Here is a 14,761-nt window from a genome sequence, read left to right as displayed (position 1 = left end):
ACCAGAGTGTAGGAGTTGCTAGTCTGCTGAGGCTCAGGGCCTGGCTATCACATGGAAAGTCCAGAGTTTCAGGTCCCCTGGGTATACACTAAAACTCAGCGCCAACCACAGGTCCGGTAAAAGTAACAGGAGAGACATGTGAACAAAGATCACATCTGAGTCCAGCTCCATCAAAAAGAAACACAAACTCCAAACTAGGGCCACCTAACATGGCACTGAACTCCATCTGCCATGACCATAGACCCTGTGGGTCTCTGTAACCCTCAGAAGAACCAATACCTGGGGTTATATCTACTTTTTCTGTCTCTGTGTCTCTGCTGAGGTGTGCATAAGGGCAACCCCTCTGATAACCTTCCGGCTCTTTTTTGGAGAATCATAGCCATATAACATCCAGTATCCATGTGGAATCTGAGCCTCCTCTTGACATAGAGATGCCACGGACATAACCAATCCAAGGTCCACAGAGAAAAGGTGGCATTGGAGTGGAGTAGGAAAAGTGGACATGGTGGCTGATATGGGTATGGAGAATGGCAGGAAGAGATGAGAAGTGGAGGCGCCTTTGGGACTTAGAGTTGCTCTCAATGGTGCTGCAGGGGGAATCACCAGAAATTGTAAATCCTCCCAGGGCCCACTGGATGGAATGTGGGAGAGTATGGACCATGATGTGGACCATTGACCATGAGGTGCAGAGATTCCCAGAGATGTTCTTACCAAATGCAATGGATGTATCATGATGATGGGAGTGAGTGTTGCTGAGGGGGGAGTGGTGGGTTGGGGGTGGTGGGGTTGAATGGGACCTCATATTGTTTTTTTAATGTAATATTTTTACAAAATCAATAAAAAATAAAAAAAAATAATAAACTCATTTGTCCTCTCTATTTCCCCCTTTGATTCAGGTCAAAAAGCATTTTTAACTCCTGATATTATATGTAGGCTAAAATATTCGGCTTGTCCGAGTTGACCCTTTTATTCAAGGTCATTTTCTAGTTACATCATCAGGTAGTACTTGGTAGTAATCCCTCGGTGTCAGGGAGGCTCATCTCCAGGAGTGATGTCCCACGCTAGTGAGAAGGCAATACGTTTACATGCTGAGCTTGGCTTCGAGACTTGCCACATTTGAGCAACATGGAGGCTCTCCAGAGGTCACTCTTAGGCACCCTGTAGCTCTAGGTCTTATTCATATTTCAGGTGCACAGCCTCACAAGCATAGTCATTAGTATCAAGAACTCATTGTTGGACCATCCTTCTTTTTTGGTCTTTGCCGTTGCACTTGGGGGATTGTTGCTGCTCCATTAGGGAATGTGATAGAGCTCCCCTGGCTAGGAACTCAGCACTCCCTCAGTTGTTGTTTTTAACTGTAACCACTGTGAAAATATTCAAACATTTTTATGTACCCTGGGTATACGCACTGGAGAACTCCCTGCCAAACATGTGTCCCCTGTCAATAACATCCCACACCATTATTTCTACCCTGCCATTGTTGAAACTCTCTGTGATCCAAAACTTCTTTGAAAGTGATGCCCAATATATTGCCAGCTTCCATTAATAGTAAAATGGAATATAGTGATGAGTTTAAAGGTTAGATATAGAATACATATTAATTTAGAAAAATCAAGGTAAAAATAAATTGGGGTATCAAAAAATTTAAAAATGCAAAAGCTCTGTTTTTGTTGTTTTGCCTTCCATCACTGCAATAAGTGTTGCCCTGTATGCAAATTGGCAAAGCAAATTCTTCCATTATTTTAGCAGTGTCTACACCTTTCTTTTTCTTTTTTTCCTGATTATTAAGCTTGTCTTCACAAAAGTTTTTTTGTCTTAGTTATTTTTTTATATTACATTCAAAAAATATGAGGCCCCCATATATCCCCACTCCCTTCATCCCACTCCTCCCCCCATATCAACAATCTTCTCCATCATCATGAAACATTCATTGCATTTGTTGAATACATCTCTGAGCACCACTGCACCTCATGGTCAATGGTCCACATCATAGCCCTCACTCTCCACAGTCCACCCAATGGGCCATGGGAGGATATACAATGTCCAGTAACTGTCCCAGCAGTACCACCGAGGACAACTCCAAGTCCTGAAAATGCCCCGACATCTCATCTTTTCCTCCCACTCCCTATCCCCAGGAGCTACCATGGCTACTTTCTCCACACCAATGCCACATTTTCTTCGATTACTAATCAAAATATTTCATGAATAGAAGATCAGTAAGTCCACTCTAATCCTTACTACATAAGAGATTATCAGGTATTTGGCTGAGAGTATAATGCTGAGAATACTTTTTCAAAAATATAATAAGGACGGTTACCTGTTTAAGATGCCCAAAAGTTTTATATCACAGTAATTTGGAACTACTCTAAACTGAAAAGGGCCATTGCTACATTCCCTTGTGTACAAAAAGCTCTGCCTTTAAAATGGAAACAGGAATCTCCAGTTTAGGTAGAGATATGGCCCTTAACAAAAGAGAAATTAGAAGCTTTGCAAAAAATAGTACAGAGCAATTAGCTGAAGGACATATTGAACACTCAACATTTCCTTGTAATTCACCAGTTTTTGCCATAAAAAAGAAGTCAGGTGAATGGAGAATGTTAACTGATCTCCCAGGACTAAAAAAAGTGATGGAGCCTATGGGTCCTTGGCAACCTGAACTGTCTTCAATAATTTGTTCAAAAAATTGGACAAATTATTAGAGGATATTAATTGGTTACACCCTACTATTGGCATTCCTAATTATCAATTACAAAATTTATTTCATATTTTAGAAGAAGGTTCAGATCGTAATACCCCTAGCACATTAACTGCTTTAACAGAACAAGAATTAAAATTAGTGGATCAATGAATATCTCAAGCTTTTACTCAAAGAATCGATCTCCAGTTGCCTATGCAACTGCTCATTTTTTTTTTTTTTTTTTTTTTTTTTCATCATCCTTGCGCAGGGGCCATGCTAATCTTCTCTGTATCGTTCCAATTTTAGTATATGTGCTGCCGAAGCGAGCACAGCAACTGCTCATTTTTCCTACCCAGTATTAAACTACTGGACTTATATATCGAAGAGATTTAATTATTGAATGGCTCTATCTTCCAAATAAAGAAACTAAAAAACTGTTAACTTATATAGAAAAAAATTATGGATTTGTTATACAGAGTAAGAGCGCATGTAAAGCAATTGTGTGCAAAGGAACCTGATATTCTTATATTACCATTAACAGAAAAGGAGATAAATCATTTATTAGAAAAGAGCATGTGTATGCAAATATTTCTCGCTGACATCCTGGGACGAAATGATAATCATTTCCCACAAAATAAACTTCTACAATTCAAAATAAGAACTGTTCTATGCAATCAAATAATTCTGACTTTCCTATTGATGGACCTTATTATTTCACAGATGGTAATGGAAAAAGAAAAGCAGGTTATCATGGACCTACCACTAGTATCTTACAAGAAACTTATCCTAATCCCCAACAAGCTGAGATAGCAGCTGTTATTCAGTTATTACAGGAGGTATTTCAGCCTATTCATTCCATAATTCATTCAAGATATGTCTGCTTTTCTGTACCAAAGGTTCTTGATGCTAACATATATGGAACGGAGCCTATTTGATGTATTATTATTGTCCTTACAACAGGTTCTTCAAAAACGTCAACAAAAAATATATATTACACACATTCGAGCTCAGACCAATTTACCCGGACCTTTGGTCCATGGAAATCAAACCATAGATCAACTCATTGCTTTTGTTACTTCCTTATCTCCTTCCGCTTTCATCGTCTCATGCATATAAATGCGAAAGGTCTGAAACATTTTCTTTCACTTACTGTACAACAATGGAAGTCTCTAATCCAGCAGTGTCCCTCTTGCTCCGCTTCTTCTCATGTATCTTTACCAATGAGAGTAAATATACCGGGACAATGCAATGGGCAAATATGGCAATGGATGCCACTCATTATTCAGTCTTTCATCGTTTTTCTTATATACATGCTACCGTGGACACTTACAGTGGTTTTACATGGGCTTCAGCATTGTCTTGTGAAACTGTTTCACATGTTATACAACATTGTATGTTCTGTTTTATTATCATAGGCATTCCTACTCAAAACTGACAATTTGCTGTCTTATACGGCTGTTAAATTTCATAAATTTCTGTACATATTGGGGTATCTCTTTAGTACATGGGTATTCCATATAATCCTCAAGAGCAATCTATAATTGAACAGAAAAATGTAACCTTAAAAGCGTGTTTTGCTAAATATAAAATAAAATGGGGACAACAAACAAACACCCAAACAACCAACCAAAAACTGTTTCATTAACGGTTTTGCTTACTTTGAATTTATTAAATTGTGAAAAATAGGTAAATTAACTGCTGCTGAACGATTTTGGTATAACCAATACAAGAAGGAACCGTTATTACAGCCTATTTTTTATTTGGATATTCATGTTAACTGCTGGTGTCAGGGACAAGTAAAAGTTTGGGTTTGTGGTGGGTATGCTCTTGTCATTACAGAAAATGGAACTGAAGAATGGATTCCTGCACGTTGCATACATTATTGGGATTAGTTGTGTGAGTAATGCCATGAATTATACTTACTGGGTTTATATTCCCAATCCACCCTTACTGCAAATGGTAATGTGGGAGGATTCTCTTCTTCCTGTTTTTATTAACAATACTGGTTATTTTCATGGTCCATATGATGCTAGGCTGCCTTTGCAGCCTATGGAGGAAGGTTTATTCTAAAATGTGTCCTTGCCTATGCTCCAGAGTCCCCTTTGTCTCAGTGCTTCTTTAGAACTTTGTGTGAAACCTCAAGTTTGATATGTATATTTTTTTCAGCAGGGCCACTTATGAGTCATTTCCTATGTGTCTTTAAATAGACTCATGGATGTTCTTCCAATCATTCTTGTGTAGGAATAAAATGTGATCACACAAAAGATTGGGTACGCTGTGTTGTATCTGGTCAGTCTACTGTCACCAATTATAGCTATGGTATCATATTTGATGGTACCTTCAATGGGTACACTGTGGGTGACAGTAATGGAAATTTTACAGGGAAACAAATATCACAAAGAAATGTCCCTTTAGGTAAATGGCTTCCTAATCTTCGATGAGAAGCAAAAGGATTTCCTTATCAAAATATCTTATGGAGATGTATGTTAGCTATGGCTCCAGTGGATATTTTGAAGGACCCTGTTAATGTTACCATTAAAAATGTAACTTTTAATAGATCTACTCTTAGCAGTGCTCATATTCAAGCTTGTGTGCATGATCCTTTGGTATTTGTGGTTGGAAAATTTACTTTTAATGATTCTTGATCTTTTTTGTAAGGATTGTAAGCTTTTTACTTGTCTAAGGCCAGGAACATGGAATTTTCCACAGCATCCAAATAGCAGCATTGCTCTCAGCAGAAGACGATGTGGAGTTTGGATTTCCATTGATTTGGAAAGACCCTGGCAGGTGTCAGTGGAATCTAGTGTACTTTGGGACTTTATACGTCATTACATTAAAAAGACAAAAAGATTTATTGGATTGTTAATAGCAGGAATTATTGGACTCTTAGATAGTATTACTGCAGCTAGTGTTGCTGGCATTTCTTTGCATAATGGAATAAAAACAGCAACATATGTGTAAGATTGGCATAGAAATGCCTCAAAAAAGTGGCAAAGTCAAACAAGAATTGATTTGAAATTGTCCAACTCTGTTAATGATCTGGAAAATGCTGTTAACACATATTGGAGCTACAGTATATAATATGCAAGTGCAATTAGCTTAAAATGTGATTATTATGAAAGTTATTTTTGTGTTACTCCTTTAAAGTGGATGATTCAGAAGAATGGAATAGCATTAGAAAACATTTTTTAGGCTATCAACAATCTAATTTAACTCAGCAAACTCAGGCATTGCAACAGAAAGCTGTATTAATGTCTCAATCAAATTTAGAGATAGAAACGTCAGATATGTGGAAGGAAATGATTGAAGAATTAAAATAATTAAATCCTCATTTTGGTGGAAACAATGGATTCCTACATTTCATGACCTTATCATGTACTGTTTACTATTCTTGCTGATACTGACAGTATGGAAATCTTGGTTGGTGGCAAAATATCATATGGAATGACATTCTGCCACTCGAGCCATATTAATTTGCTGCTCATCATGTGGATTTCTTCCCACTGATATAATACACTATGGCAAGATGAATAATGCCCCCTACATGCAAAACCCAAATCAGCAACTCTCACTTGCCATATTGCCAAAGGAGCATTCCCTACATTGCAATTACAGCCATGTTCCTGCCACTCCCAGGGTTCAGCTGCTCCTTCCCTCAAACTTCCCTCTCCTCCTCTGGAAGTACACCCCCCTCCCCACCTCACCCTCCTGACAAACCAGCATTGAGCAACCCAACAGGATCATTACATCACTGTCATGACCCTTCACTCTACAACTACAGACTTCCATCTTATCATAGATTTTGTCCATATGGGCATTGGCTCAGAAACTTCTCCCTATTTCCTGAAAAACTGTCTTCCAAAATCTAGTTCTGTGAGTCTGCTCAATTTGATTAATTTGTATTTTGAGATGATGTAATATTTGTACTTCATTGCCTGGCTTGCTTCATGCAACATAAGCCTTAAAACAGTTCTGTCTTTAAATGTCCAATGACTAAAAAACACAAACTAATTTAGCAAATTATTTTTTACAATTAAAACTATAAAATTTAGCTGAAAGAAATTGAAAAAGACATAAATGAATGGAAAGACATACACTTATTTATTCTGACCCCTAAAAATCCTAGAGCCCATCCTCCTGTTCTCTTTTCTGTTGTAATGTCCCACATGCAGATAAGAACCCATGCTTCCAGTGCAATCGCAGGTTCATAATGAGAAGACTACCATTTCTGTTCTCTGGGAACAGGTGTTGCTAAAAAAATCATTAACTTGGAATCCTTGGGGATCTTACTATCTTTCTTGGTGTCAACCCTTTGTAATTTTCTCATGAATTGAAGTTAAGAAGCTAAATAATATGGGTTCAGCCCATTTACTGTAATTGACTTTGTCCACCTGTCTCAGGACAGCTTCAAGGACTAAGCCCAAGATTTTGAAGTCATCACTGCCCCTTTTGCTCACGTGAGCTATCTACAGCTTCTAAATCACTGCCCATGATCCCTGTTGGGACTGGATTTGTTAGTCCACAAGGAAGAATCTGAAGTGGATGGGGTGTATTGGTGTCAGGTTTATTGCATTCTCCAAACATTTCTATCAGTGCAGAATCTCCAGTTTAGAGGTTTGTCCTAGAGCCTGTTCCTGTTGTAACTGAGCTCTATGCCTACCTTAGAAAGAGCCGTGTGTCAGTGTGTAACATTCACTATGAGAGAAAGATCCCAGGAACAAATGTCACCCTGCATATTGTAAAAGGGGGCTGTGCTCTAGGGGCATACAAAATCCATGAATCAATGGGGCATATCTGATGAAGAGATGCAAAGGGAGATTGAAGAGGTGATTCTTAATTACCCTGGTAAAAATTACCTTTCTCTAGAGTGAATGCTTCTTTCCTGTAAAACTTCCATTTCTAATATATAGGTGTCTGTTTGCACACCCTACTCTAAATAGATTTATTCATTTGTGTGTCATCATGTGTTACTCTGGGCATGAAATGTGCTGATATATGCATTTTTAAATTAATATCTCTGGATATGTGTGTATTTTAATATCTGTACAGGCATGACTTTTATTTTCTGCATGATATTGTGTGTTTGTGTCATTACGCGTGCCTCTGTATTAAATAAATTTGGTGCTAGTGTGTGTTAACTTGGGTGTATAAGTTTGTGTAAACTTTGCTATATGTTTTAGATTATGGGTATGTCTGTGTGTGACAAGCATGCGTTAATATGTACTTCAGGTAAGGATTATGGTAGTGTGTTTATGTTAGTTTGTGTTCATTAGTCAGGGTGTTTGTATGTGTATCTGTGTTTTGTTCAGTTGTATGTAAATGTGTTTGGGTCTTTTGGCCTATTTGAAATACAATTATATAATCAAGGACCAGGACTTTATGTTTCTCCATAATATTCTCTAATTTTTCAAAATCAAAGATGAGACATTACAAAAATATAACTGAAAACTATGTGTAACAAATTGATGCAGTTTTCTCCAATAGAATTTCATTTTTTCACTGATGCATAACTCATCTAGGCTACACAGGTGTCTGTGTAAATCTAACTAAATTTTGCTATAGGCAGTTCTCTGTGGTGCCACACAGTTGAATACACAGACCCTCACCTGTCTTTTCTCACTTAATGTAGTCTGACCATTGTTATCTAATGTGGATTGAGGCAGGTCCCCTTTCTGCTGAATGTATTGATCAAGCCCATGATTGGTAGGAATCTCCCAAATTCTCTGATGTTCTTGTTAATTTCCAGAGTAACTACTATCTAGCACTCTGTAGGAAAGGACTCTGACCACACTTGACTTCAAAAGAAACCCTGTGCCTCTCCAAAAGTATTCTTAGATCCACTATCAGTACATTTGATATTGGGAAATATGCTACATTGAACCTCTCTTTTCAGGATTTTCTCCAGGTTGTCAATACTCAAACTGCACAGTTAAGTTTTACCTCCAGTTACTATTGGATCCTAGGGCCAATCCCCTGTAAATTTTCCAACTCATTGGGACCTGGGTGTTCAGTAATACCATGGATAATCAAGATGGTCAGAGACTGTACACATATATATATTTTTAAATGTTATACATTGCTTTTCTTTTTTTTAAACAATGACACTTCTTTTCATTTCTCCCCCCTCCCCTTGTTGTTTGTGCTCACTGTCTGCTTACTGTGCCCTTCAGTTTATGTTATTCACTTTATGTGTCTGCTTGTCTTTTTACTTCTTATTTTCTTTTTAAGAGGTACCAACAACCAATCCCAGGACCTCCAGAGTTGGAGAAAGGGACTCAATTGCTTGAGCCACCTCATATCCCTGATCTGCATCTCTCACTGTCTCTCCTCTGCCTCTCCCTTTGTTGGGATATCTTGACATGTCAGCACTCTGAGGCATGTGCTGCCAGCTCTCCAAGGCATGGGCCACCAGCTATCTGCAGGGCAGGCCACATTGGATTCATCAGGAGGCCCCAGGAATCAAACCCAGAGCCTCCCACATGATAGATAGGAGCCCATTTGCTTCAGTCACATCTGTTTCCTGAGTGTACACATATTTTAAAAATATCTTCCTGCAAAATGAAAGCATATATTCAAATCGTTAATAAAACCTTACTATAGAACCCTTTCATTATCAAATACGTCAAACAAAGAAATGTATCCTGTACAGACTATATATGTGCAGGTATAAATGAAAATCAGCTTTAAAGTAGTTTCCTTATTACACACCTGATACACAGACACCCAATTTTATTTAAATGCATGCATTCAAATATAAGGGGTGATATATAAATGTAAGCAACTATGCATAATATTTCCTGATGGAAGTGTCAGGATTTTTTCCTCAAAATAATAAAGAATGTACAAAATAACCAAAGAAGAATTGCACTCCCATCTGTAATTGCTACAATTACTTTTTTTTGATATTTTTAAATTGAAGTTAATAGATCACAAGGAACATTATGTTAAAAAACATAAAAACAAAAACAAAAAAACATAAGAGGTTCCCACATAACCCACTTCCCACCCCCACCACATCATTTTTGTAAATTGTATTTTTCTGAAGATACATATAACACACAAAAAAAGTTACAATAAAAAATATAAGAGGTTCCCGTATACCCCACAACCCCCACCCAACTCCCCCCACACCAACAACCTCCCTCATCATTGCAGCACACTCATTACATTTGGTGAACACATTATTTGTGTGTGTGTGGGTTTAGACTAGAGATTTTACTTTACAAGTATGAAGGATGGAGGCACAATAATATTTGACATTTTTAATTTAGGTTTGATTTATTTAAGTTTAATATTAATTCCATGCTGTGTTTCAGTAAGAACAATACAGATTCTGTATCTGTGGCTCCAGTCAGATATCCAATATTACAAATCAGCTTCAAGTTACACATACTGAACAAAAGAGTTTGAGGGAGTGAGGGGGTAGGGAGTGTGGCAGGGAGAGAGGGAAGGAGAAGAAACAAAGAATTGAACACGCATGCAGGCTTTTCCATAACACCTTCAATGCTAACCTGCTTCAGAGGGAGAGTAAATGACAGCAAGAATGAGCAGCCACGGATTGTTGAACTGTTACCAGCACCATAATTTTCAGCGATATTTCAGCAGAGTTTCAAACACTTCTTACAGCAAAACCATTAAAATAATTGCCCCAAACAACCTTTACTCATCAAGCTAACACCCAATTAATTTTAAACATTGGTATAAAATTTGATTTAAACATTTAGAAAAAGGAAAAATGTTACCATAGCATATGCCTCTACAGTGGGATTAACCTCTCACATGCTTAGGTCACCTGTAAGTCTAATGGCTTTCGATTGTAATTTCCTTCTCTAATGGTGATCTTGCCACATCTGGCACACAGACAATACAGTAATGCTGAAAAAGCCTCTATAAATTCCTGTTAGTATCTTAAAGACCCTGAAAGCTGGGACCAGTGAAATCCACAGAATTCACCCTTGCCTTTAAGAAATTTGAAAACTGTCAAAAAAAAAGACAACAAAAAACCCCCACGAAAAACAAAAAAGAAACAAACAAACAAAAAAAGGGGGGGGGGGGTAGGTCAGGAACCTAAATTCTGAGACCAAATGTAAAAGTCAGATTTGGAGGTTCTCAGTGACAATGGGGAATTTCCAAGGGTTGGGGATGGGGAGGAGTCGGATGGTGGTCAGAGATGGTTTCTCTTGTTGGCTTTTCTGTCTCACTGATTTTCATCTTCCACATCCTGCAGCGCTTCTTTATTCTGCTCTTCACCATCAACCTTCATGTCTGAAGTCCATAGTGTCAGATTATCATGGAATAACTGCATGATAAGTGTTGAGGTCTTATAGTTTTCTTCACTCAGGGTATCCAGTTCTGCAATTGCATCATCAAAAGCTGCTTTTGCCAACCTGCAGCACATTCAGGGGAATTAAGAATTTCATAGTAGAATACAGAAAAATTCAGAGCAAGACCTAAGCGAATGGGATGTGTTGGTGGAAGTTTTGTCATTGCAATATCACTAGCAGCTTTATAAGCCACTAGGCTGTTCTCTGTAGCGTCCTTCCTGTCATTTCCGGTGGCAAATTCAGCCAGATACCTGTTGTAGGCTCCTTTCATTTTATAATAGAAAACCTTGGATTTACCAGTGTTAGATGCTGGGAAGAGATGTTTGTCCAGTACATCCAGAATGTCACAACAAATTAACATTAGCTCTGTCTCAACCATTTGCCGATACTCCTGAATCATTTTTAGTTTGTCTTCTCCACCCTTGTTTTTTTCTTTCTGTTCAGTGCTGCTGATTATTCTCCAGGAGGCTCTCTGGCTCCAATCACATTTTTATATGCAATGGATAGGAGGTTTCTTTCTTCAACAGTCAACTCCACATCCATCCCTGCTAATTTCTTCATGGATTCCACCATTTCGTCATATCGCTCAGCCTGCTCGGCCAGCTTCGCCTGGTACACCAGATCCTCCCTAGCAGGCTCCAGCAGGGTCTGCTTGACGGATGGAAGCTGATAGCATCTCGAACTCGCTCAGACTCTCGTTGCCGGTGAACACATTTTTGAGCACTCTTGCACAACACAGACAATAGTTTATCCTGTAGTTCACACTCTCCTCCAGTACATTCAGTGGGCTATGGAAGCATATATAAGATGGGTCCAGCATCTGACCCATCTATATGATTAAGGACAATTAAAATCCCAAAAACGCCCCCCACATCACATCTCTTCCAACCTCTCCCTGCCCTGAGAAACCACCGTGGTCACCTTCTCCACCTCGATACTAAAACCTATTCCACCACTCATCACAGTAGCTTTATAGCAGAAAATCAGCAATTCCCCTCAAGTCCCTATCATATGCATCCATTCTGTGGACCCCGGGATGGTGATGTCCTCTCCACCTCTAGATCAAGAGGGGGCTTAAATTCCACATTGATGATGGATGTAATTCCTCTGCTTACAGCTGTAGGCACTTTTGATCCCCTGGTGTGGTGGTTGACCATCTTCAACTCCCTGTTAGCTAACCTGGGTAAGACCAATGAACCAGAGAGTAGGAGGCACCACTCTGCTGAGGCTCAGGGCCCAGCTGGCACATGGGCAGTCCAGAGATTCAAGTCTCCTGAGAATGGACCATCCCTAGTGCCAATCACAGGTTCAGTAATAAAGAAAGAAGTGGCATGTGTAGAAAAGTCCCATCTGAGTTCAGGTCCATCACTCTCAGGAGCACAAACTCCAAAGTAGGGCCCTCTGACATGGCACAGAGCTCCAAATCCATCTGCCATGACTATATACCCTGTGGATCTCTAGCCTTCAGGAGAACCAGTACCTAGGGTTGTACCTACTTTGGCTTTTTCTGGGGTCTGCTTAGTTGTGCATAAGCATGACCCCTCTGATGACCTCCCAACTCATTTTGGAAGATTCTTAGTCATATAAACTCATTTGTCTTTGCCATTTCCGCCTTTTATTCAAGGTCAAAGAGCAGTTTTTAACACTTGATCCAACATGTAGGCTGAGATATTCTGCTCATCTGAGTTGACCCTTTTATTCGAGGTCTCTTTCTAGTTGCTTCTCCATTTAGTGATTGGAAGTAATCCCTCAGAGCCAGGGAAGCTCTTTCCCAGGAGTCAAGTCCCACATTGGGGGAAGGTAATTCACTTACATACTGCATTTGGCTTAGAGAGTGGCCCTATTTGAGCAACATGGAGGCTCTCAGGATGTAACTCTTAGTCACCCTACAGCTCTAGACCTAGTTCATATTTCAGGCATGCCGGCTCCTGAGCATAGTTATCTGTATCAAGTGCTCATTACTAGACCATACTTCATTGTTGGTGTTATCTGTTTCTATTGGGGGATTATTGTTGTTCCATTGGAGAATGTGACAGAGCTTCCCTGGGTGGAAACACAGCCCACGCTCAGCTGATGTTTGTAACTGTAACTACTATAAAAATACCCAACATATGTACTAGCATATTTATGTTCCCTATATACATGCCTGGAGAAATCCCCCCTCCCATGTGCCCCCCATCCATAGCACCCCACACCACAGTTCTTCCCCTGCCATAGTTGAACCTATATGTGTTCCAAAACTTCTTCAACAATGAATCCTAATATATTGCCAAATTCAATTAATAAGAAATTGAAATATAGTGATGTGTTAAATTTTAGAAAAAGAATACATAGTAATTTAGAAATACTAAAATAAGATAAAAATAAATTGCTGTATTAATAAAATGAAAAAGGTTATAAAGCTTTGTTTCTAACATTTTGCCTTTTATCACTGTAATAATAGGTATTGCTCTGTATGTACAGTGGCAAGGTACTTTCATTTCTTCCTTAGTGTCTACACCCTTTCTCTTTTTTTTCTTCTAATTTTTAATTTTGTCTTCAAAGAAGATTTAGATCACAATAATTTACATACACAATATAGGGGACTCCCTGATATCCAACATCAAACCCTTTTCCCCTTTCCCCAGCAGCAGTCTCTTTACATGTTCATGTTATTTTGCTTCAGCTGATGCACAAATTTTGAAACACAGCTATCAAACGTGGTCCCATTTTGGTTTACATTATTGTTTAAATTTTAGACTAAAGAAATTTCTAAACTTTTAGTTTCCTTATGTTTTAAATTATACTATATTTTAGTTTATAGACTTTTATACACTTCGGATGTAAGTTGACATGTCCATCATTGCATGATCTTCTGGAGCACTTCCATTGTCACTCAGTTGCCCTGTTTCCCTTCATGCTATACCTCTCTCCTCTCCTCAGGGCACACAATGACACTCAATCTTCACTACTTGAGGAACCAGATTTACAGATACTGCAACAATACAGAGGGCTTAACATACTAGACTGCCCTAAATAATTGGGAGCAAGCGATCCTCTTCATAGACACAATACCTTTCTTTGGGAACATCAGGTCTCCCCAGGATGTGGGTACACCTTCACACTCATTGTATGGGACTCCACCCAATGATCTAACACACTATGACAAAATGAGCACCCACATACTACCTAGAAGCTTGCCCCTGTACCAGATGTCCCTCATTAAGTACCTTAAAAATGTGATCCTTCCTTATTATATTTTCTAAAGAGGTTTCTCTACAGTATAGTTTCAACCATATACCTGACATTTTTCCATATTTAAAGATTCTCCCAGCCCTGCCCCCAATTCCTTAGTTCACCTGACCCATTCTCGCAACCCTAGCCTCCTTCAAGCCCATAAAATTCCACCCAAAGCTATCCCTATGCCCCATCTTATCCCTTCCCTGTAGAAATACTTACCTCCAGCTTATCATAGAGTTCATCCATGTAGGCATCAGCTCACAACCTTCCTCTTCCCCCAAAATTCCTTTAAGCCTATCTTCCAGTCTTTAGCTTTCAGAAAAAAATCGGTTTGCTTTTTCCATATCAGAAGGGTCATGTCATATTTGTCCTTCAATGCCTGGCTTGCTTCACTCAGCATAAGGTCCTCAAGATTCATTCATGTTATCACATGCGTTTGTACTGTATTCTATCTAATAGTTGCATAGTATTCCATTGTCTGTATATACCACATTTTATTTATCCATTCATCTGTACTGGGCATTTGGGTTGATTTCAACTT

The 14,761-nt window shown here is 38.9% G+C and overlaps 1 non-coding gene and 1 pseudogene across 1 annotated transcript; both read right to left on the bottom strand.

Moving 5' to 3' along the window:
* Window positions 1–2,900: 2,900 nt before the first annotated feature.
* On the bottom strand, window positions 2,901–3,007 carry LOC131274708 (U6 spliceosomal RNA). Its single transcript, XR_009181994.1, has one exon. It is a non-coding gene; the product is annotated as a U6 spliceosomal RNA (small nuclear RNA).
* A 7,794-nt stretch (window positions 3,008–10,801) lies between these two features.
* On the bottom strand, window positions 10,802–14,466 carry LOC101436170 (14-3-3 protein epsilon pseudogene; annotated as a pseudogene).
* Between the last annotated feature and the right edge of the window lie 295 nt (window positions 14,467–14,761).

This window comes from Dasypus novemcinctus, chromosome 19 (genome assembly GCF_030445035.2).
Source record: "Dasypus novemcinctus isolate mDasNov1 chromosome 19, mDasNov1.1.hap2, whole genome shotgun sequence".
In the NCBI taxonomy this organism is placed as follows: domain Eukaryota; kingdom Metazoa; phylum Chordata; class Mammalia; order Cingulata; family Dasypodidae; genus Dasypus; species Dasypus novemcinctus.
The sequence above is the reverse complement of the archived record's forward strand: the minus strand, read 5'-3'. Positions and strand labels throughout refer to the sequence as shown.